The following is a 24,262-nucleotide window of genomic DNA, read 5'->3' as shown; positions in this document are numbered from 1 at the left end:
CAGGGGGTGAATATTTTTTGTAACGCAGCATTTACGAAGATATTGAGATTACGAGTCTTCCAATGAGAGGCACAGCTAACTTGATTGACAGGCAGGAACACTGTAACTGTTGGCTTGGAGGCTCAAAGCCCGCCTCTTTACGTCACAATCGCTCGACAGCAGCAATATGGCTGCAGCCGACGATTGGCCTCAAAACAGCACTTCAGAAACAGATCGGTGACGTCACAGATACTACGTCCATATTTTATACAGTCCATGGGTTGGACCCACTGCCTGCAACCAATTTTCTGAAATTGAGCTCCAACTTCAGTAGTCACTTGTTGTCTTAAACTGAAAAGTATTTTCAAACAAACCAGCACTCCACAAAGTGATAATAACCTAATGAGCGATAAAAGCATTGAAAAGTGGTGCTGCTAGACCAGTCCACCTTGCTATGTAACCAACATGCTCTGTGCAACAAGGAGGCCACTTTCTTCTTTGAATATAATCTTTCATCTTCTGGGAAAAATACTCTCACATAATCAAATACCTCCCACGCTGTATTTTATGCTGGTGTCGGTTGCGCTGGTGTGTAAGATGCAGCCAACTTTGTATTAACAAAAGGGTGTTAAAAGTGTTTCTTACACACTGAATTTTATGGTCACTGTAATGACAAAAGAGCTCGAAACAGCACTTTGTTGTGGTAGAATATGATATTCAAGAAGAGGACAGGGGCCATGAAGACAAAACAATGTTGAGAGATTTGGCCGAGGGGAGAAAAAAGAAAAGAGAACAGAAGGAGGTACAAAGGGGATTTAGGGAGAGAGGGATATGGTGGACGGGGTGAGGGAAGACGAGGGAGGTGAGGGGGGTCAGACAGCGGGAGGGAGCTAATGTCTTTATTTCCTGGTGGGGTGGGACCTTGCATTTACCCCTGAGGTCAGTGGTCATGGACAGGGTCACATGGGGTGCAGCGAGGGGAGGGGGGGGGATCTCAAAACAGAGGAAGAGAAAGAATATCTATGTAAGAAAAAGAAGAGGATGGAACAAGAGTGAAAGGCAGAGGACTGGGAGAAAGGAAGAAGAGGGAGACCTAGTTTCAGTCAGGAGGGGAATGTGCAGGGGTGGAAAGGTTGAGACAGGTGGAGAGGTGAGAGACTCAAGGGAGAGAGAAGGGACACACACACACACACACACACGCACACAAAATAACAGTCACTATAGAGAAATGATATGTACCCAGTCTTCGTGTTTATCACACAGTATGTATGTGTGACTTTCACACTGCATTCATCTTCTGTTTGTGAGCTTCCCTATGTATCAAAGAGCAGCTGTTTATGTGTGCATGGGTATTTCCTTCTCTCTGGAGGCTCCGCCACCACAGCACACAGATAAATACAAGCTGATTGAATGTATGACTCTTTCTCTGGAGTATTGTTACGAGTTATCCTCTTGAACTGCTTGACTTGCTGCTTTTTATTGATGTAAATCGCATTTGTCAAATACAATGGGATAAATATTCGCTCTTAACCAGCCTCTGTGGCTTTCTGGCTTTTATTCCAACATGCAATTGCATAACAGCAATCACATGTAACTTTGACAAATATGGTTGGATAAAAGAGAGATTAAATCTTTATTGTTCCTCGAGGGTGTTGTTACTGCATCGTGTCGTATTAACTTACTCAGCTTAGTGCTTTTCATCAGCGCATTTACATTATTTATGAATCTGAATAATATCAGAAATATATTTATGAATTAAATGGATTTATTGCTCTTTCAAGCAGCACTGTTTGTTGCATATACAGGTCCTATTTAAAGTGATGGGTGTGCAAGCATTACCCTGGACGTTTTGCTGTTTGTGCAATTGTATACTTGCTGATCATGTTTCCCCTTATTCCGAGCTAAATTGTGGAGTCCCTCAGGGGTCAATATTAGGACCACTTTTATTCTCCTTACATATGCTACCCCTTGGCCAAATCATACAAACATACAATATTGCATTCCACTGTTGCGCTGACAACACACAACTATATCTCCCTGTAACACCTAACACCATCACAAACCTCTCTTTCCTCAAGGACTGTCTGATAGATATTAAACTATGGATGTCAGCACACAAACATTTTAGTTAAGTACTGCAAGCAAAATTATTAGAGATGTCCCAATCAGTTTTTTTTGGCCCCCAATCCAGGTCTGATTTTTTATGTTGAATATTTGCAGATACCGAGTACCGATCCGATACTTGTGTTTGCCTAGACAATAGTGGCACAAGAGACAAGAGAGTTCAGGTGCACACTGTTTTTTTTCCTTCGACAAAAATAAGTATTTAAAACAATTACTAAAATATTTCTTATGTTTATTCCATTCAACTTAAATCAGCTAGTATTGTTTTAAAACTCTGCTGTATGAGACCCACAAAACTGGTGTACATGCCTTACAGCACGCTTAAATCCGAGGCTGCTCTGAATGCAACTCTCGCGAGACAGTGCGTGATTCACAAGGGCACCATCCGGCTGCAGAACGTAAATATTGGGAGTGACAGCAAGATCAAAACATGCCTGGTTGCATGTCGCTAGTTAAGGAGTGACTTGCCGGTACAGAGAACCGCAGCTGCCGCTAGTTTAGCAGCGATCACATTAGCCACAAGGTTGCTAATGTGACAGACTGTCCTGTGTTTGGTTATTGTTTTCGCCTTTTTGAAACATATGTCCCTGGAGAGTTACTGTAGGGTGCGTAGAGCTATGCTTTTTTTGGTAATGTTTTTGGCAGTGCACATGTCAGTTCTACAATAGAATTTAAATCATGGCTCGAGTTCTACATCAATGTCCCATTTATTATTTTCTCATCATGTATACACAGTTAAGCAAACTCAGAATGCTCAATTACACTTGCGCCTTCAGCTGCGAATTGCGTTCAGTGACAGTGGACGTAAATGATCGGATGAGATCATCGGCTCAAATGCCGATCACCGATCAATTAAAAAATGTCCAGATCGGCTCCAATCCGATAGTTGAGATCGGTATCGGGACATCCATAAAAATGATTACACATTATAGAAGAGGTGTTTGTTTGAATAAACGCTGTGGTAAAAAGCACAAAAACATTTCATTGTGACTTGATCTCGTGTCTAAGTTCTCAAGCACTGTTTTTTGTGAGTGTGTTTGTCAATGTTTCAGAGTGTGAGAAAAAATAATTGCACATCATCAGTGATTTATAACAATGCGGAATGTGAAAATGAGAACAGTCTGTTTCCCATAAGTACTTCATCTACCAGAACAGTGAGCAATGCAAACACACTGACACTATTTAATAAAAATGAAATACATTTCCTGATCCCAAAATGTAATATGGTCATGAAGATATATTGCATATGTTCCTCTCCTCTAGCTGTCTTTTTACCAATGTTCTGACGGTTTAAAATGGGCGTACTATAAGTATGACAGCAAATGACCCAGGACCCTATAAATAGCCCCTCACAGGCCGTGTTTACTTTTAGACCCTCTATTGCTGTCCAGTTCTAGTTATTCCTGTCGTACCTCTGGATGACTGTGATGTAGCAGGTTAAAAATACAACCTCTATGAAGCCAAGCTGTGACTGATGGTGGCACCTTGAGAACGACACAGCCTCTTCAGACATTTGCAGAACTCCAAGCTGAACATGGCCCATGTACACCATAACTCATGTTCATACAAATTAGCACCCTCTGTGGCTGAACCAATCTGAGAACTACATTTCTTTACCCTATAAGCACTACGATTGGTCCTTTGAGAATAACAGTTTAGATATTTAACCATATTTCCTTCAGTCTTTGGTTGCAACTCTACAAGGCCTGAATGACTGAGTGATAAAGCAGACCATCATGGTTGTTTTGTGTACTTCCTGAACCATATTCAGGCTTTGTTATGGGGTCCTTTTCTGTCTTTTAGTTGTGGTGTTATCTGTATCAATGGTTGACACAGCTGGCTATGAATATAGCTCTGGTCTGACTTTTTCTGTATAACCACACATCTATCTTGTTCTGGAGTTATTCTTGTCCCTGGTCTGAGTATTGGACATCTGTATGACAGAATGTGATTCAGTCAGCTATAAATATGAATGGCCTTTCTGCTCGGCCAGCCACGCGGATTAGCAACCCTTCCTGCTTTTCCACTAGGCTCCAAACACACAGCAGCACCCTGCGCTCTCTCCAAAACACACACGCACACAAATGACACACTCACATTCCCACTTGCGAAAGCACACTAGCCTGCACACAGAGACACACTGGGAGAGAGATGCTGAGTGTGAGAATGGTGAGATGCAGCAGAGAATAGCATGTCTATGGCATACTAAAAGACACTGATATACTTTTTCTAATCTCTCTGTTCCTGTGTTTTAACATATTTTGTTTCTCACCATGGAGATGAGTCTGTGCTAGACAGAGGGAATGAGGTTTTCTTAAGACAAACTGTCAGTGCCAAAAAGTGTATACTGTCTCAAGTCCAGTCCCTTTAGTTATATAGCATATTTGAATTCCCCATAAGAGCTTAAAAGTGGATGTAGACAGTTAAGAATCCACATGATGAATAAAAGTGCAACTTATTGTACTAAAACCAGCAATAACTTGTAACAATAACTTTTATAATAAAATCAGAAAGAGGGTAATAGAACAGGTAGTAGGGGGTAATAAAATAAAACCAAAAACAGAGTTAAAAGCACTTTGAGAAAGCACTTTTACCGAGTGGTCCACCTGAATTTTTAAAAAGTGGCAGAAAGTACGACTTCGTATGACTAGCTTCCAGAGCTTACAACACGACTACATGCTAGACAAACCAGCACTGTACACCGCTTTCCTTTTCACTACAGGTAGCTTTGGTGTATTTGGTTTAATGAATGATGGTTGTACATGGGGAAGAGACTTTGGATTGAGAACGGATTATTAGGCAGCATCTTGCTTAGGTCACAACTGTTTGTTTTACACAAGCGGCAACCTCCAGTCTCAAAATATGAAACCCATGCGGAGGTGTTATAAACTGCAGTTCCTTGAGCGTCCGCTTGAGGCTGACTGCAGAAACACCGGAAACCACATACACACCAATTCAAAAAAGACGATTTTTGCAGCAGAAATAAATATGCTTACAGCCTGGTTCAAAAAATGGTTTGGGTCTGAAGAGCTCATTTCTCTATCAGGGGTACATTTATTTTTTAAGCAAAGGTTCAGAAGATATTAAGACTACCAGTTTTGCCCATTTAAGGACATGACTGACTTGACTGACAGGCAGGAACACTAGCTGTTGGCTAGGAGGCTCAAAACCCACCTCATTACTTCACACTAGCTTGACAGACATTAGGTTGAGTTCAGCATTTCCAGTATGTCTCCCGCCGATGATTGGATTCAAAACAGCGCTCAGGAACAGATGAGTGACATCACGGATACTGCGTCCATTATTTATACAATCTATGGTTTTACATCACTGACTTGTGAGTAAACAACAAACTACCCTGCCCTCCTGCACTTTAGCCTCTGCCTTTCTAGGCATCACACGTCCCTGATGTCCTGAACGTAGCGACTGCGTAGTAATAAAAGTAATAAATGATATTAGTATTTTGTAACTCAGCACTCAGAGACCATTTGAAATTAGTCATTTTCAGATACTGATGTGTCATCATCCTCTGGTTCAGAGTCAAACAACTCAAACATGTAGGGTTGGACTGCACTCTCTCTGGTATGTCAATCAAAAATGTTGACATGCACAGATTGCAGAATATTCTGTAATAGTCATGGATATCTATTTTCACTAAGAGTTTTGTTGATTCTTGATGACACAGTGTTTGGCTAAAGACAAACATAAAACAAATCCAAGCTGAAAAACATCAGAAAAACATCACCTTTTCCCATGGGTGGTACTGAAATACCAAATGATCTTACTCAGTGCTTCTCAGTTTTATTCACAGCACCAGATACAACATATTGTCATGATTGTGAGTCCGGTCTTTCTAGTCAGCGCCTCCTCTCCCTGTTTCAGTGACATCAATATTCATAAGAACGTGCATAAGAAGACACATCAGCCTTTTCCGGGTAAGGTGGGCGCCTGTTGCTTTGTTTCTTTTCTTTCAATGTATGATTTACATTATCATTATTTTATTTACTTATTTTTCTTTAAAGTTTACTGTGGGTAATTTTTATTATCCTAATTACTATCTATAAAATTATTTATTTTTATGTATTAATTTCACTTACTTTTTATAAATGTATCCATTTTAATATTATTATTATTTTGTATGAATGTATTAACTTATCTTTACTTTTATAGGATCTATTTATTTATTTTTACCTTCAGACTATGGACTAGGTGTTTTCAAAAATCTTGTTTTTCTTTTTACCTCTGAATTTAATGGCTGCATTGTTGTTCTGTGACATGTTGGCTGAGTCTAATAAAAACATAAAAAAAAAAATAAAAAAGAAGATACATCATCATCTTAAGTTCTCGCTCCATTACAGCCGGTAGAAATAGTTGTATGGAAAAAAGCCTGATCCTCATTAGTGCTGTCTACAGTCTCCTGTGGGTGTCACTTGCAGAGTCAGAGTAGGCACCTGCTTATAAAATGTCCTTCAGTACACCTGAGATGGCTATGTGATAATGTGCTAAAGCTCTGTCAAAGGTTGGGAGAAATTATACATCATAATGACATTACAGTTATTAAACCAGAGGACATCTGCTGCAAGTTTAAACATAATGAGTGCAACACCTTTCTGAGTCCCAAGTCCAGAATCCATTCTTAACATTTGTTAAGATTTAATGTTTGGATTCTAAAGTGAACATGGAAATGTTTTATTTTTGCATGTTGAACTCACTATCTTCATTCCCATTTAGGTTATGTGATCTCTACTTGTAAGTCGATACATGTGATTGGTAGGTATGATCTGGTTTCAATAAAAATACTGTCTGGTACATGATATCCATTGAAGGAAAATAGCCGCATGTGACCATCAGTGCCTTGGATCACCATGTACACACTGCTACCCAAACACATCTGAAGACATAAGAGACAGCCTCTGCAGTCCAAGAGACATTCAAGGGGGGGGTCTGATTGAATTAAGGTACTCATGCCTTCTTATCACCAGATAGAGGGTATCAATGTATTTGTATTCACTGGTGTTATTAATAGCACCCCAGAGGCAACTGGACGCCTTCAAGTGAGGTGACAAACAGATCCAAGGGCTATTAATAGTAGGAGATGGAAAAAGTATGATCAACAGGCTGAGCCAGAGACAGAATTAGAGATGAAAATCCAGACACCAACCTGAAGGGTCAAGACCAAGATGAGGGAAGAAAAGAGGGCAGAGGGGGAGGCAGAGGGGCTGTCAATATTTTCATATGGTGTTAAACAAAAAGTGAGGACTGTGGCAAAAATTACCAAAGGAAAAGAAGACAAAGCAAGATGAAATGCATGGACAAGTGCGTGTCAAAGTTTTTATGCACAAATGTGTTGATAAATGTTACATTACTCTTATCATGTCAGTCGATAGCAGCTTGGGAAAGTCTTGATTCCTAGTTTTGCTATATTTATTTCCTAAAAAGTAAAGCCTCTGGACCTGTTAGAAAAAAATCTTATTTTTTAAAATAAGATTACTAAGGGTTACGGGCAGAGTGATGGTGTTGCCAACAGTGCAGTGAATGCATCACGGTTATTCAGTGCTCAGTCGCGGTGTACATTTAACTTGTTAGTAATGCACAGCAGAAGTTGTCTCCATGCTCTTCCTTTACCTACATCCTAAAACTATATCGGAAGAAGTGTATGAAGTTAAAAGTGTTAAACTAACGACTCTGCTTTTAGCTGGTAGGATTTGAGTTTTCTTCTGTGTTGCTGTCACTCATTTCAGCTGTGTTTACATTCCACTCTGGATGTCTTTAAGCTCCGCCTACCTGTCACCCTGCAACATGATTGGCTGTTCAATGTCTTCTTCATCTGTCTAATGTTGGGTGGCAACTAGTGTTTGATGCTCATTAGCGCCCCCTCCCTTTCCAGTGGTTGGGGGGTTAATTACAGGTTTATTTATATTTAATTTTTATCGAATATTTGTTATGAGAAAAATTATATCACGATAATTAACTGTCACAGTTCAGGAAGGACCCAAGAGCAGAATTAGGGAAGATAGTGGATTTATTCACAGCAGGCAAAGCAGAGTATAGTCCGTTCCAAAGTTCAAAAAACCAAAAGCAGTCCAACCAGGCAGAAGTACAAAGTCGGCAGGCAAATCCAAAAACAGGTTAACAGGCAGTGGTCGAATTCCAAGGAGACAAAAGAACATATAGCAGGCCGAGATACAAACAGGCAGGAGCACACAAGACAATCTGGCAACCAGCAAAGGAACAGACTGGCTTAAATACCAGGGAGTGATTACCAACAGGTTGCAGGTGTGTGAGCAGGAGAAAGCAGAGGGGGTGGGGCTAGGAGGAGCAGGCTGCTCCAGCAGTATCCATGACAATTATCGTTATCAAATTATCGCCCAACCCTACAACACACAGCCTGCAAAGCCCTTCTTGTAGGCTACTGAAACATTGGTTCCAGTGACTTTTTAAACAAATCACTTCAAAGCATGCAGAGTTATATTTCTGTTTTACCTGTAATCATTTTAGTGCTGTGAACTGTAACAGTAGTCATTGGTGTGTGTGTGTGTGTGTGTGTGTGTGTGTGTGTGTGTGTGTGTGTGTGTGTGTGTGTGTGTGTGTGTGTGTGTGTGTGTGTGTGTGTGTGTGTGTGTGTGTGTGTGTGTGTCTGTTACAGTGAGGAGTGATAGAGGCCAAGCGAAGACCAGTCATCTCTCTGGAAAAAATGACTTATCAAACCTCTCATGGGTTTATAGAAAACAAAACTTAAAAAAAAAATGTTCTTTATTGGTACACACAGAGGGTTACATTTTTGTATAACTCAGTAGTTTAGAGGATATTATGATTAAAAGTTTTGCATAATTAGTGGCACAGTTGACTTGACTGACAGGCTGGCACACTGTAGCTGTTAGCGAAGAGGCTTAGAGCCTGACTCAATGCCTCTTTGCCTCATACTAGGTCAATCAAGTTAGGCTGAGTCAGCACTTGCAATGTGGCAAACGCAAACGACAGGCTTCAAAACTCTGCTACAAAAACATCACGAAAACTACATCCATATAGTTTACAATCTACGGTTCTACCCAAGTATGGCTGTGAAATATACTCACCATATCAATGCAAACATTCACTGCTCTGTAATGAAGGGTTTGACAGTTTGATATACTTTACTTGTTATCATTTCTGTTTCATTAAGAGGCAGGTTGTCTGCTAGATGACAGTAAAGGAAAGGACCAGATCAGCACTAGAGAGCAAACAGTCCCACCTCTCTCTCTCACTCTCCTCTATTTTTCCATCCCATTACTACCGACCATCCGTGACCTCTGACCTGTGCACTTTGTGCCTGCATTAACTTCATCCAGCTCACCTACTGCTTATGCTGAGGAGGCAAGTGTCAGCTCTGCTGGAAGTGCTTGGTCACAACCTGCCAAGAAGCACCCCTCTTTGTCATGGCTCCCTCTAAATAATTACGTGCTAATAATGAGTGTGTCCACATGGAAACCTATTCCCAATCATTATTCAGGAAACACGCTTATCCTTAATGGTGTAATGGACTGGATGACATGTTGGTATGAAAGTGTTACATTATGAGTGTCACGGTGTTCAGAGATAGGAGGTGTTCAGCCGAGCTAGAAAGGACTGAATGAAATAATGGATGACTAGAGTCCTCCTGAAAACCAAAGCAGCCTGTGCTAACAGGGCAAAGGGTTTTTCTTATAGAGATATACTGACTTGGACTGTTTTACACAAGTAGTCCTAAACAATAGCTGATTAATCTCATATGCCGGAGACAAGGTGTGCTGATTTTCTTCATCAGAGTGCCCTTTACATTAACCTTTGACCCCTTTTTGTTGTGGTCATTCAAGTCCACCTGCCCTGCAGTGATTTCTAAATACCACAAAGAAAACAAGCTGATCTCCGTCTGGCTCTAAAGACATTGCCAATCACCATTACACAGAGGAAAATGAAATGAATAATAACGTAAGAGAAGGCCAAAAACATTCACACTGCATGCTGTTTGAGCTAACACAGGCTTTGTGCTGGAATGGCTTTTCCTGGTTTTACTTCAGCCCAGATTTGCATCTCCATTCAAACAGGTCTACTTTCTCTAAAGTGCTTAAACTAATGACCTCCACAAGACTTTCACCAGATCTGTGTCAGGTTCCTCTCCGATCTGCTGCGGTCCAGCTTCGTGCTCTCTCATCTGTCAACACCCACCTGTTGCGTTTCCAGAACGCAGCATGAAGCAGGACCGCCGGACAGCTGGAGTCTTATGTCCAAGATTTTCCCGTTGTAAAAACTAAATAAATTATCATCCGACTCCTCTCCTCATCCATGTTGTCTTTGTTGGCCTCTGAAAACCTCTGATCTGTTGACTCCAGGCCTGGCTCCGCTCAACTCACAACAGTTTGTTGTTGTAGTTAAGTTAAAAACAATCTGGCGATAACACTGTGTTTTATTCTGAAAATTAAACACATGTTTTAATACTGTTTTGGTGCCTGACTTCCTGTCCCGCTCCATCTGCTCTGTGCAGATGTATGCGTCGTGCTTCGACATCCGGCAAAAATAGAAGTCTTGCATATCTGATCCGGAGGGCTCCAACCTACCAGTTCAGAGACTAGGGGTGGGAATTGATAAGATTTATCAATGTCAATGCCATTGTAGATTCTGCTTATCATCCAATGCCTTATCAATTCTCCTAACGATTCCTGAGTATTTTTGAGGGGGAAAAAGTAGTTCTACATAGTCTTCCGCACCAAAAGGAACCATTTCATTTTTTCCAAAATTATGTCTGCACAAGACTGAACATGTTCATATTCAACTTGAACATACTGAACAATAGGTTGACCTCATTCTTGGACATGGCCCCTTGAACCTGGATGAAAAGACTTGGAATTTGGAGAAGAAAAACGCTTTTCCTCTGAGGGTCATCGAGGAGGTATTTAATTCTCTGTGCCTCTTTTTTGGCAGCGTGGGTCCGGACGTGGCCCCTGGAGCCTGGAGGAAATTACTTTGAATTTGGAAAAACGCTTTTCCTCTCCATGTTTCCTTGTGGTTGAAGGAGATCTGCATCGCAGAGTGTGTGACGTAATGCAACGTACTGCGACCCGACGTGACGTTGTACTGGGAAATTAACCGTTAAGAAGAATTGATAACATTTGAGGTGTACAATTCCGATGGAATTAATCAATTGGAACTGGTTCTAAGTCGGATCAGGTTTTCGATTCCCACCCCTATCAGAGACGCAGCTGGAACGCAACGGAGTGGATCAAGTGGTAGTCAACCCATCAACTAGAATAGTACCCTATCAGATCCGGTGCCGTGACTGATTGGAGACGGGCCGTACACGGATCTGGTGGAATTTGGCCTTACAACAGAAATTAAACTAAGCAACTATTTGACTTCATTTGAAATGTAAAATGTTAGGAGGAAGACAGTATGGACGGTCAAGCTGAGGCTCCATGCAGGTCACTTACGCACTTGTGACATATAAAACAAGCCTTGATGCAAGTTTTATCACCAAAATCGAACAACAATATCAGCCTAAATCTAAGCAGAATCTTTTAACTTTTATACTTCAAAACGCACATTGAAACCAAAAACAGACAAACAAAAGTGAACAAGGGATTGCAAAATACTGCCAATGAGGCTGCACATGAATCTGAAGTTGTGTAATATAGAAGCCACAGATTGGAAAGATTAGTTGTTTTAGGCCTTCATAATGTCTCTCTGGGTTTAAGTTTACAAACCAGGTTCACTCAACCGCACATCTTGGTTTTTAAGACTTTTCAGACATCACTGGTTCTAATCATAAAAGCATGATCATTCTGTGCAAAGCTTTTGACAAAAAAGATAGGATCATAAGACAAAAAGAGCTATCTATTTGCACTAATTCTATCTAAGTATCTAACACCAGGCAATGTCCTATCTATCTTTAGTAATTCCATGAACACAGTGCTGAGGGGCAAAACATGCTGTCCTCCTGCTAATGAAGCTTCAGCCCTGCGCCACAACCACACAATGACAGCTGGCAGGGGAGGGGCAGGAACTACACGCCATGAAATAAGAGGGGGTAAAATTGATTAGCAATTTTCATTTGCGCTAAGCTAAACAAAAGAAGGCTGCTGCCCTACTATGCATATCATCATGGGGTGGGAGAGGAGGAGGGTTGTTAGTGTTGATGGTGTTGGGGGGGATGGGATGTGATCTTTCAGAGCTCAAGGCATCTATTGTTTAGTTTGAGAGGATGTGGGTGTGGGGAGCAGAGAGGGATTTGGGACATAGAGAGAAGAGGATGAGGGATGGGGAATGAGTGACAAGAAGGGAGAAAGAAGGGATGTTAAGGACAGAAGACGGGCAGAAAATACAGGAAAGTACAGGGGGGAAAAGGAAGGGGTTGGGATAAGTGGGCAGATGGGGGAGGAGGTAGTTGGGTATGGGAGAGTAAAAGAGAGGGGTGGTAGAAGGACAGGTAGGGGAAGAATACGTGTTGGTGATGTGATAAAGGTGAGGCTTAAAGGAACAAGGTTTACAATGAAAGACGGAAAATTGGAGAAGGGAAATAGGGAATGTGGCAAATGCAAAGAGCAAAAGGTGAAAAAAGACTACAAAGGGTTAAAGAAGGAATATTTTCTTAACATGATGTTAATAACAATCGGTCAGGATAAACAAAGTATGACGTGAGCCTAAATTTGGATTCATAACTGACATCTTTGGTGGGGGCTACGGGTCATATGCAATTGGACGATGAGGAAAAAATAAAGAGGAAAAAAGGCGATTGGTTGGCAGATATTCTGGAACAGAAGAGAGAAAATCACAGGGAGAGCAGAAAGAGTCTGGTGGCCAGGAGTTCATGACCAATCAGAAAATTAAAGTTGGATTGGGAACGAGTGGCAGCACTCTTTCAAAAACAATAGCAAGCTTTAAGTTATTAAACCAGTGAATATGAAGGCTCTGGAGAAATTTGCCAACACTGAGATAAAAAAAACTGCTGTACGTGTGCAGTACTGTGGCCAAGCCATGTTGTTGTATGGGCAGTTTTCTTGAAGGGTTTTTTGGCAGGACTGCATGATGGCTTATCAGCAGTGACACCAATGCACCTCTGTGTGTGTTTATGTGCGTGTGTTGTTTCAGCAGGTTGTCATTAATTTTTAGCTACTTAAACATGTGCACACATGCACATACACACGCAGTAATAAATGCGAAAAAGGCGAGAAAAACAGCAGCTGGTAAGTGAGTGAAAGGGGGAAAAAAATCAACAACTTTTAACCAAAACACTGTACACAACTCTAAATTTATTTTCTGCAAGATTAAGCACAATAATGACTAGCTTTATAAAAACCCATAACTAATGGCTTCCAATGAGCCAATCTATAGGCATTGATCGGCTCAGTATCTCATAGACTGCACCGTAAAGACTATAAGTGAAAGAGGCGGATAGAGAAAGAAAAAAGGAGAAGAGAGGAGGGCTGTATGGGAAATTAAAAGTAGGAGGAGAGAAGAGAGGAAGCCAAGGATTAGAGACAGATAGAAAGAAAGAAAGAAAGAAAGAAAGAAAGAAAGAAAGAAAGCATGAAAGAAGAAAGAAAGAAAGAAAGAAAAGAAGAAAGAAAGAAAGAAAGAAAGAAAAGAAAGAAGAAAAAGAAAGAAAGAAAGAAAGAAGGGGGCAGACACACACATATATATATAGATAGAGATAGATAGATATATATATATATATATAGAGAGAGAGAGAGAGAGAGAGAGAGAGAGAGAGAGAGAGAAGAGAGAGATAGATAGATAGGATAGATATAGATAGATAGATAGATATATAGATAGATATATAGATAGATAGGATATATAGATAGATGAGAGATAGATAGGTAGATAGATAGATAGATAGAGAGAGAGAGAGAGAGAGAGAGAGATGTAATATATGGTTGATATGTATGTGATGAATATAATATGTAATGAATATGTGTGTGATTAATGTATATATGGTGAGTGTAATGTGTTGTGAATATATATAATGTACTGTATGAATTTATGTGCTTTGGCATAATATCTCGTTGTTCATGCCAATAAAGCAAATTTGAATTTGAATTTGAATTTGAGAGGAGAGAGAGAGAGAGAGAGGGGGGGGAGTAGAGAGAAAGGGAAAGAGGAGGATAGAGGAGGGCTGTATTGAAAAAAGAAGTAGGAAAAGATAGAGAGACAGAAACCAAGGGTGAAAGAAAGAAAGAAAGAAAGATGAGAGAGAGACAAAGAGAAGTGCAGAAAAGGAAGGTTGAAGATGGAGGAGACAGCTGTGAGGTACAAGAGGGCTGGAAATTACAGAGAAAGTGGAAAGAAAGGAAAGGAGGGCAAAAAGAGTTGCAGTCTTTCTGTGGAAGGCAGTAAGAACCTAAAGTGCCTGAGTTTGTTTTGACAATTACGCTTTGTCATACTAACAACATGAATACAACCTACATAGCCTGTGTTCAATTAACAGATATTAAGACTCACAAGAGGGGACTAGTTGACAAATAAAGGGGGACTTCAACTGTTTTAATACATTGTGCCAAGACTTGTGCAAATCTTCAATGGCTCTGGATGAAGCTGTTCATGCTGGTTATACAGTGTAAATGTTGGATGCACTGTTTCAAGTTTGACCCTTAATACAGACTTTAAAAACTGATATCTAGTACAAAGTGTTCTACTTTTGTACTATATATTGAGCCCAACTCAAATTACAGTGCTGAACTGCATGGAAACCCCTTCAGTGTTCAGCAGTGTTCATTTCGTAACGAAAATAATGACGATAAATTGTTCATCAACAACTCTTTTTTTCGTGACGAAAAACGAGACAATGAGAAGCTAAAGGGATCACTGCTAATAAAAACTCTGACAAACGTATGTTTTTTTTTGTAACGAGACAATGCCGAGTGTCTCTAAGTAACATAGATGGTTTTGTTATTAGCTTATCAACAGTGCGCAGGCCACCTGAGGACTTTGTTGATTTTCAGGTAGACCTACCGTTACTCGTTTATTCAGAGAAGAATCTTCTTTTCACCTGAAATGCAATACGCTTCAGTAAAATATGACTTAGACTAGCCCAATAATGTTTTGAGTTTCGTTGTCTTAAACTAGACTAAAAATTAAAGAACTGAAAAGACTAAAATGTGACTTAAACTAACAGCCATTTCTGTCTAAAGACTAAGACCTCAGACTATGACTAAATCTAAAATAGCTGCCAAAATTAACACTGGGTGTCAGCATGCTTTAATCTCGTTTCCGGGGTCAGGATTTATAACTTTTTTAACAACAAAAAATCATGGTGTCCTGAACAACTCTTACAATAATCTGGCGTCCAGAAGTAGCAAGTATGAGGGGTTCACCACAAATGAATCCAACAAGAAGCAGCAGAAAAGTGTGCTAATATACTGATTTAATATAATTGTACTAAATCGTTCCACTAACTCATCAAAAGTGATTTCTTTTTTGCATCAGCCATCCTTATTTATCAGTTCATATTTTGTGCCTATTATTGGATTATACCTTTGTTGTAACCAATACATAGTCAAGTGTTGACTAATGCTCAGCACAATGCTGTATAATCACTGCAATATGTCACGGTTATTCAAGTTAACATGATCATCATCGGTCTAGTGTCCGCACTAATCCTGTAACAACAGCAGTGTCTTTTTGTGTAGTGAGCATAATGGCAAAACTACCGACCCAGCTGGAATAAAAACAAGTGACAACGAAAACCATCATATATTTCTTAAGGTTTTTTATGGCAATTAGCCTTCTAGTGGTATCTCTATTGCTAATCCTACACTTGACAGCTCTTTAGAGGCTCACTGGCGAAGAACTAAAGGTGGTGGCATGTGGAGGAGGAGTAGGTGGAGGGGGAGGAGGAGGTGGGTAAAATGAAACAATCCTCTGCTGAGAACGCACAGAAGCTTAAATCCGGAGAGGGCTGCTTGCGTTAATCCCCATGGATTAAGCTTCTAAATACTCCTATCCAGAGCCAATTAATTCATGCATATATCTGTCTCCAGCTCTTTTCATGTCATTTAAGATGATGGAGGGTGACTTCATGGGAAATCAGGAGATGGCTGGTTATGTATGTACATTAATGCACACAGGGCTCTCTCTTCAGGACCATGCGGTGACATACAGCCTTGTGCACAGCATACACCACACACACTTACATTAAAGAAGTATACATTGAGAGTTTAAAGGGGAAGTGATGGTGGGAGGGTGAGGATTGAGAGGGGCCTCCAAAAGTTGACTGACATATTCTGACAGCGAATACTAATCTGAGATCAACCTCTGGCTAAATCTACAGGATCTCACTGGGGCTTCTGGCTGGGAGAAGCAGGAAAAGGATTAGCAGTAATACAGAAGGCTTATACAGAACAGAGAGACACCAGTGGACCAGACTCACATCTTGAAACAAAAGGGGAAAGGAAGAAGAAACCGTGGATGCTAAAGATATAAAGAGGAGTCCACATTGACAGAGGGAAGTGCGGTAACTGAAAGTTAAGAAAATAATTTTATGGGGATTCCGAAGAATGATGAAAAGATCAAGCACCCATTCAAAGAAAGAAAGAAAGAAGAAGAAAGAAAAGAAAGACAGAAAGTTGTATACAAGTTAATTAGAGTTTGCCTTCATGTGAGGATGACATGGAAAAGGAAAGAAAGAAAGACAGAAAGGCAAAAAGAGAGTAAGAAAGGAGGAAAAGACAGACAGACAGTAGGGATGGGTACTCGCCACCCGCCATTATCTGAGTAGCATTTTGTTACTTGCGCACCGGGCAACATAACTTGAACTCATACAGCGTTACATGTGTGACCATGTGCTTTTTGTTTTCGCCTAACTGAATACACTAGGTAGGAAATAATTAGAGGGATATAAACGTATGACTTCTCCAGCCGCGGCTTCAGCTTTAGTACACACAGAGCCAGATTTCAGCAAAAACAACTGTTGTATGGCAGCTACAGCAACTCTCTAGGAACATATTAATCCGCCGAAAGAAAGGCACAACAAATACAGAACCGTCTGCGACACCTGAGACATGTCAGTTAAAAAAAGTGATGTCTGGAAGTATTACGAAAAAAACGATGAAGTTAATGTTCAGTGCAAGATATGTGGCGTTAAACTTATATACCATAGAAATATTAGTTCCATGCTTAACCACATTTGCTTAAAGCACAAGGGGAAAAACAGCGGAGAAGGATAACAGGCAGACTAGCATCACGTCTTTTGCTTGCCCTGTTAGCACACGTCGTTGTGATGAAACCAGAGCGGAGAAGATTAGCCTGATAATACCAAAATGGTAACTGGAGATATGCTCCCATTAAGTTTTTTTTCGGAAGGAGAAGGCTTCAAAGAACTGATCGTGTTTGTTGAGTCGGAGTACAAGCTACCATCACAGAGAACAAACAACTACGATAGTGGAAAATCTGTATGAAGAAAAGGCAGCAGGAGTTGATTGCAACGTGTAGACAAAGTGGCTGGTCCGTGTCCGACTGACTTTTATTTATTTATTCATTTTTAACTGTCAAAAAAATTTAATTTGCGAGTACTCAGTAGTCGTTCATTAGGTAATTCGAGGAATCGAGTACAAGGATTACTGTAAATTTCCATCCCTGACAGACAGACAGACAGACAGACAGACAGACAGACAGACAGACAGACAGACAGACAGACAGACAGAGAAAGAAAGAAAAAGAAAGAAGAGAAAAAGAAGAAAGAAAGAAAGAAAGAAAGAAAGATGCTATAGCTAGTTCTTATTCCTGGTATGCCTCTACATGTACTCATTTCCTGTTTGCTGTGATGTCACATATAATATACTGTCCCTCATGACATCATCAGGGCTTGAAGTGGACTGCAGTCTGTAGTGTTTCAGAAGCCTTAAGTTCTCTGGTTACCAGTCTGGCTGTGTGTGTGTGTTGTGTGTGTGTGTGTGTGGTGTGTGTGGTGTGTGTGTGTTGTGTGTGTGTTGTGTGTGTGGTGTGTGTGTGTGTCTGAACAAGCACGCTGGAAGGCAGCAACCGCTGCATAGTATAATTAGGAACTCACATCACACATCACCCAGAAAGGCCTCTGGATAAATAAGGGCTCACATCAGGCCCACATCTACGATCAGATAACATCTTCCAGACCATATACAAGGCTGGTGTAATGGTTAGAAGCCAACTGACAGAAAAAAATGATAAATTAAGAAGGATGTGAAAAGTGTCATCAAATCAAACATTGGTCTACATAGACTAAAGCTAAGCTACTGTAGCACATGTGGCTCAAAGTGCATCAGTAACCAAGCTATTAGTTAGGAGGCCAATCAAAGAGGCTCAAACACATGGAATTAATAAGATGGGTCATTGGCGTCCTACTGACAGCTGATATTACTGTGGGGAAAATTACTGTGAGTCTATCGGACTGTTCCACTTCCTGAAACCAAAACTGAAAGAGCTGCAGAATCAGCACCTCAGAGCATTTGAGTGCAGTACCAACAAACCTGTATTATCAAAGAAGGCACGGTGCTATCAGCTTCCAGTGTTCAGGGTCAACCTAGCCCTGATCCATTGCTTAGTTAGCACATGAATAACAGGTGAGTTAGATGGTGAGTCCAGAAAAAAACACAGAGAAGTGTTTCACTTAGTGACATTTGATTGTGACATTTGCTGCAGGAAATGCATGTTTCTTGAAGGCTGCATATTAAGGAGTGGTTGTCATATAGATATTGTAAAAGTAATAAACACTTTTATGAAGGTGAAATGACAAAACATGACAAGATAGCCCTTATTTTTAACATTCTGCTAATGACAGACTGGAACGAAGGGGATGAAGTGCATGAAAACAAAACTTTGTGTGCTTTTTGGAGGACGCATCAATACAAGCGGTGGGCATCTGGAACTTTAGGTTTATGTTTCTTGGGTCTGGCCCTCAGGCAGCAGGTTTGAAAGGAGAGGTTGAGACAACAGCAACTCACACCACACTTCACTGTGCGCACTGCAGGTGAACACAATGAAAGTAAATACTACACTGGACTCGGTCCTGTGAATGGTCTGTTTGAATGGAAGTAATGTTAACCAGCACCGGTCAAGACAACGCTGGTAGAGGGCACCAAGAGTGTCAGTCTCCACTTTGTATCAGTGTTTGTGACGCTTCTTCTATTATCTAATGCGGATAGCAAGCAGCTCTTAGGTGCACTACAGTCACTGTCTGGGAGGTGTACAGCCTTACAACCAGGCACCATTAAATTAAAGATCTAGACATGATTTCTAAGGCAAGCCTACAAATGAACCACATTTACCTACCACATTTTCCTATGACAAGAGGATTGCAACTGCTTTTCTGTGATGCAGTTTAGAGGTGTGAGCTCACAGAACCTGCTCATCTTACCTGTTTTTCTCAGCTCAGTTAACTTTGGTGTGTTCAGGCCTCAGATTCTGTACAAGGTGAGAAACAAATGATTTAGCTAGAGCACTCGTCATATTGATAGTGCAACAATTAAAGAAATGGGACATTAACAGCAGTACACATATGAGACTGACACACAGCTAGGGCTGGGCTATAATTCGATAGCCATTATTATCGTTTTTCTTAATATAAATATAATGTTCGATAAAAACAAATCGTTATATTTAAACCTGTAATTATACCCCCCCAACCACTGGAAAAGGAGGGGGGCGCTAATGTGTCTTGAACGCTAGTGCAACCCAACATTGGACAGAGAAGAAGCTGACATTGAACAGCCAATCATGTCGCAGGGTATGGGGTAGGCAGGCTTAAAGCTGTTTGGAGCAGAATGTACACACAGCTAAAACGAGTGAAAGCGACACAGAAGAAAACACAGAACCTACCAGCTCAAAGCATAGTCTCTAGTCTGACACTGTGCTGACTCTGCGTTAACTATTGACTTAATACACTCTTCATTAAATATACTTCCTGGACGTTGGTAAAGGAAGAGCACAGAAACAACTTCTGCTGTGCATTTCCTACACGTTTAATGTTCACTGCAACCATAGTACAACTGAACACTAAATACCATGATGCTTCACTGCACAGTGGGAAAGAACATCATTCCACCAGTAACCCTTGGTAACCTTAAGGGGGAGGGCACAACTCAAAACAATACTCTATAAGCTGACACACAGTGTACAGTTGAATATCTTTCTTGTAAATTTAAATCAAATTATGCAAATTACCTCAACCTGAAAAAAATAAGAATCTACAAACTAAAACTTCACAAAAATCTCCTCTTACACAAAAGACCTGCTTCCTGTCAGCACCGTCAAAAATGATGGATTCAAGAAGTTCATCAGAAAATAAATTCAGATACAAGCTAACAAACCGTCTGGTTTCTTCAACTTTCACTCAGACCAAAAATCTGCCTTTAAATTTAGATGAAATAACAATTTGATTTTTATCATAATTATTGATATTGACTGGTATGATAAAATCATTGTGATAACAGTTTTTTTAATATCGCCCAGCTCTACACACAGCATCTGAGAGAGTGTAGACCTTGAGTATGTCTGAAGATCCCTCATATGAATGGAAAACATCAGACTCTAAACTTACATCCCTTTAACTGCCAGCCCAGGCTCTACCTCTCCTCATCCTCCCATTCTCTATTTGTACAAACAGTCTGTCTCACTCTCTTTAACTCTGACCTGACATCGCTCCCTCTGAGTGGATGACCCAGCTCAAGCACTGACCAGTGACACGCTTTAATTATTGAGCAGCTGACCTCAATTGGTTAGTTTGGATCAGCCTAAAACACATTGCACCACACACAAACACGGTGCTTGCCATTCACACTCAAGCATTTGCACATCCTGCTAGCACAGTCTCATTACATACTGCACACTTACATGTTCACCCTGAGGACAGTCTCTTAAGTCTAAATATATGTACTGTGAACATCATCAACTCTGCTGGTTACTCCTCGCAGCTCATTGATTCTATCAGCAGTACTCGTGATGACAAGCATGCAGTAAAAAACTTTTTTCTTACAGTGGGCTGAAATGCTTAAGGAGTGATATACATCCAGTTTCTTTCAGCATGATTAGTCTTCAAATGATGCTTTTGTTATAAGTATGAATTTAAGGCAACTGAGAAGCAGGGCTTACGTTTCATGGTACCAATGAGAACTATGAGGAAACCTTTCTCGTCCGCACAAGAAACTTTCTTGTGAGCACGTAATAATTCGAAAAGGTATTACGTGCGCTCGTGAAATAAACTGCATATCCCATTGGCAAAACACACTTCAGTGAGGCAGAATGTAGTTTTAGGGGCCGTTCTGAGACAATAAAGCGACAACGATGTGCAAGCAAATCCTTTCTAATGAAGCCCAAGGTTGAAATAAAGCTGGGTCGCTTGTATTTTCTTTGATCACTGTTATCACTTAATCATCAGTTTTGCGCACTTTATCATGAGTTGATTCCCTTTTTTCGTTAATAAAAGGTTCAACTTATTTCTTGGATCAGTGCCTTTTTGCTTTAGCGTGTCAGACCACTTTGCCTTGGCCCAACCTCTGCCTCTCAGCAGCTTATGCCCGGACCTCCTTGGTCGCACCTCCTTCCAGTTTTCCGCTGCAAACGACTGGAATCACCTGCAACAATCCCTAAAGCTGACCTCTCTCATTCCACTCGCCACTTTCAAAACTTATTATACCACACAACTCATTATCACTGCACTTGCTTTAAGTTGTTCTCTCCTGTCATATGTTTGTATTGTATTGTTCTGTTTCTAGGTTTCTCTGTATGTCCTCTCTGTTTTTTGTTTTGTTTTTAGTTATTGTCATGCCGCCTGTGTTGCCTTTTCGCCCAGGTCGTTATTGTAAATGAGAATTGGTTCGCAATTGACCTACCTGGTTAAATAAAGGTTAAATTATGGCTCTCGTAGTCACTACAACTTATATTGATAGACATTTTGATGGTAAAAAATGGAGGATCATTCTTCATCATGCATCACAGGAGCTTCTTGTCCTCAAAGGCCACCCGCCCCTTCACTGACGGGAGGGCGTGAGCAAGGGAGCATTTCAGTCTAGAATCTGACTGCTACATATCCCTAAATACTGTACCTGATGATGATGCTTTAAAAGTAGATGATACTTAATAAGTAATAATGATGATAGACAGCAGATCATAGAGGCAGTTGAGTATCAAACACAATCAATATCACAGTTCAATTGATAGGTACAAGTAAAACTAGTTCATATAAATGCATCATGTCTTGCAATAGTCTGCTTTGAAGGTACAGTGAGTTGAAATATGATTATATTGTAAAGAAGTACACTGATGTCGATTTGATACATAAATCCTGTGACATGCTTTTCATAACTGGAGATGTAAGATAGAGAGATGATATGCGTGCTTTGGTATGTCATCTATGCCCTTAGTATGCTTAAATTTAATATCTAAATATATCCAGGAGAGTATGATCTCTGTCACACTTGTCTCCTTACAAATGATCAAACAGAGTATATGATACTGGACATGTGATATGCACATTGCTACATAAGACATGATGAAACCAGGGCATTTTTAGATTAGGGTGTGATACTATCCTACCTCAAATATCAAATGCATTTCTCCTGGATGTACTTCATAGTTCATGTTAGAGGGGGAGTTTTTTTCACCTGCCTGCCAGTGCCAAGTTCATGATGTCATCCGTTTGATACTTAATTCCATAAAATGGCACACGTCTTCAGTAATGTCATGTATCTTGAGAACGCATGATACGACAGATGCATTGACTCTCATTATATTTTGATGAGCGTAACCCAACTGGGCTCCGTGGCATGCTGTGTGGCTTGTGGCCTATGATTAGTTACAAATAGTTCAATGGGTCACACCGCTTGGCACTGAGCGGAGACCTCACAGTCTGTTTGAACATAACATGCCCCAAACCACAAAGTACAGCAGCTGAATACAAATAAGTGAGGCCGGTCCACGCTGTTTTCCAAAGTATTAAATTGTCTTTACACTGTTAAACTACCAGTTATGACTTCATTTGTACGCTGGTAACTTTCTAAAGTGGCATCTGTTTTAACTTCTAATAAAAATGATGGTAAGTGTCAGGTTGTTAAAGTTATAGGGCACAGTGCAGGACCTTTTCTGCTTGTTATGAGTGGTTTAAGTGCAATGGCAAGATGTAGCAGCTTAGTAGATGAGTCATTTTTAACTACTGCTCCTGAAAGAAATAGCTCAAGAGTTGAATCTTACATATACTACAGACAACTTGACTGAATACATATGCATGCTAGCATTACCATGCACACACACTCACAAACACACACGAAAACAAGTCCACGCATACAGGGCTCTCGACATGGAGCCTCGTGCATGCGTGCGTGTGTCTATGAAGTTTGGCACTGTGGCTCTTTGGTCCATACGGCGTTTTGTATTTGCCATAATCCCCTGTCAGCAACACTTAGGCAGGCACACAATAGTGGAGAAGATCGGCAGCCAAACCCCCTTCACTGTAAGCTTGGCAGGTCACTGTGCAAGCAGCAGGTTACACACACACACACACAAACACACACACACAAACACACTCAGACACACACAAACAAACAGCACTGCACATGTACAACCCTCCAACATAAACACACATGTCCTGCTGAGATGCACGCTACTCACACTGTCTCCCGGCCCTCTTCAAAGAGTTGTGGTGCAGTTCTCAAGGACACGGCAGTCTGACATCTCCTCTCTTTCTCTCTCCTCTCACTCTCTCTGTCTCTCTCCCACTCTCTCATTTGCTTCTCGCTCGCAGGACGCTGCCACAACAGATGCAAGTGTGGTCGCTGCCTCTCTGCTCTCCTCCTTGTTCCTTCCTTTTTCACTCTCTCTCTCCTTCTCCCTCCTCTCCTCTTGCCTCTCGGTCTGCCAGCTGAGAGGCAGAGCTCATTCTCTAAGCCATGAAGCGGGGATTCTCTCTTTTTTTTTTCTTCAAATGCCGGGTAGTATGAGAACGAGGAAGTGAGAGAAGAGGAAGGGAGGGAGAAGAAGGAGGGAAAAAAAAGAGCGCAAGGTGAAGTGACCAAAACTGATGTGCCACTCCAGGACATCAGCATCCTGCGGACAGTCAGCTGGAGTCAGACTGCAGGACAAACAAACAGCTTTTCTGGGAACCAGCTGAAGATGTAAAAGCATCACGAAGAGACGGATGGAAAGAACAACAATGAGTTAGTAAACCAGGAGGCTAACATGACAT

General features: G+C 40.8%; 1 protein-coding gene across 2 annotated transcripts in view; it reads right to left on the bottom strand.

Annotated features, from left to right (window-relative positions):
* The window catches only part of esrrga (estrogen-related receptor gamma a), a 197,017-nt gene that overhangs the window by 147,473 nt on the left and 25,282 nt on the right, over positions 1–24,262 (bottom strand). The window contains exon 2 of one of the 2 annotated variants that reach the window (XM_034679776.1): positions 19,442–19,488. The exons of the other annotated variant lie outside the window; for it this stretch is intronic. The gene's annotated coding sequence lies outside the window, so the exon portion shown is untranslated. The remainder of the gene's footprint in view (positions 1–19,441; positions 19,489–24,262) is intronic. 2 annotated transcript variants of the gene reach the window in all.

This window comes from Notolabrus celidotus, chromosome 3, assembly GCF_009762535.1.
Source record: "Notolabrus celidotus isolate fNotCel1 chromosome 3, fNotCel1.pri, whole genome shotgun sequence".
NCBI lineage: Eukaryota > Metazoa > Chordata > Actinopteri > Labriformes > Labridae > Notolabrus > Notolabrus celidotus.
The sequence above is the reverse complement of the archived record's forward strand: the minus strand, read 5'-3'. Positions and strand labels throughout refer to the sequence as shown.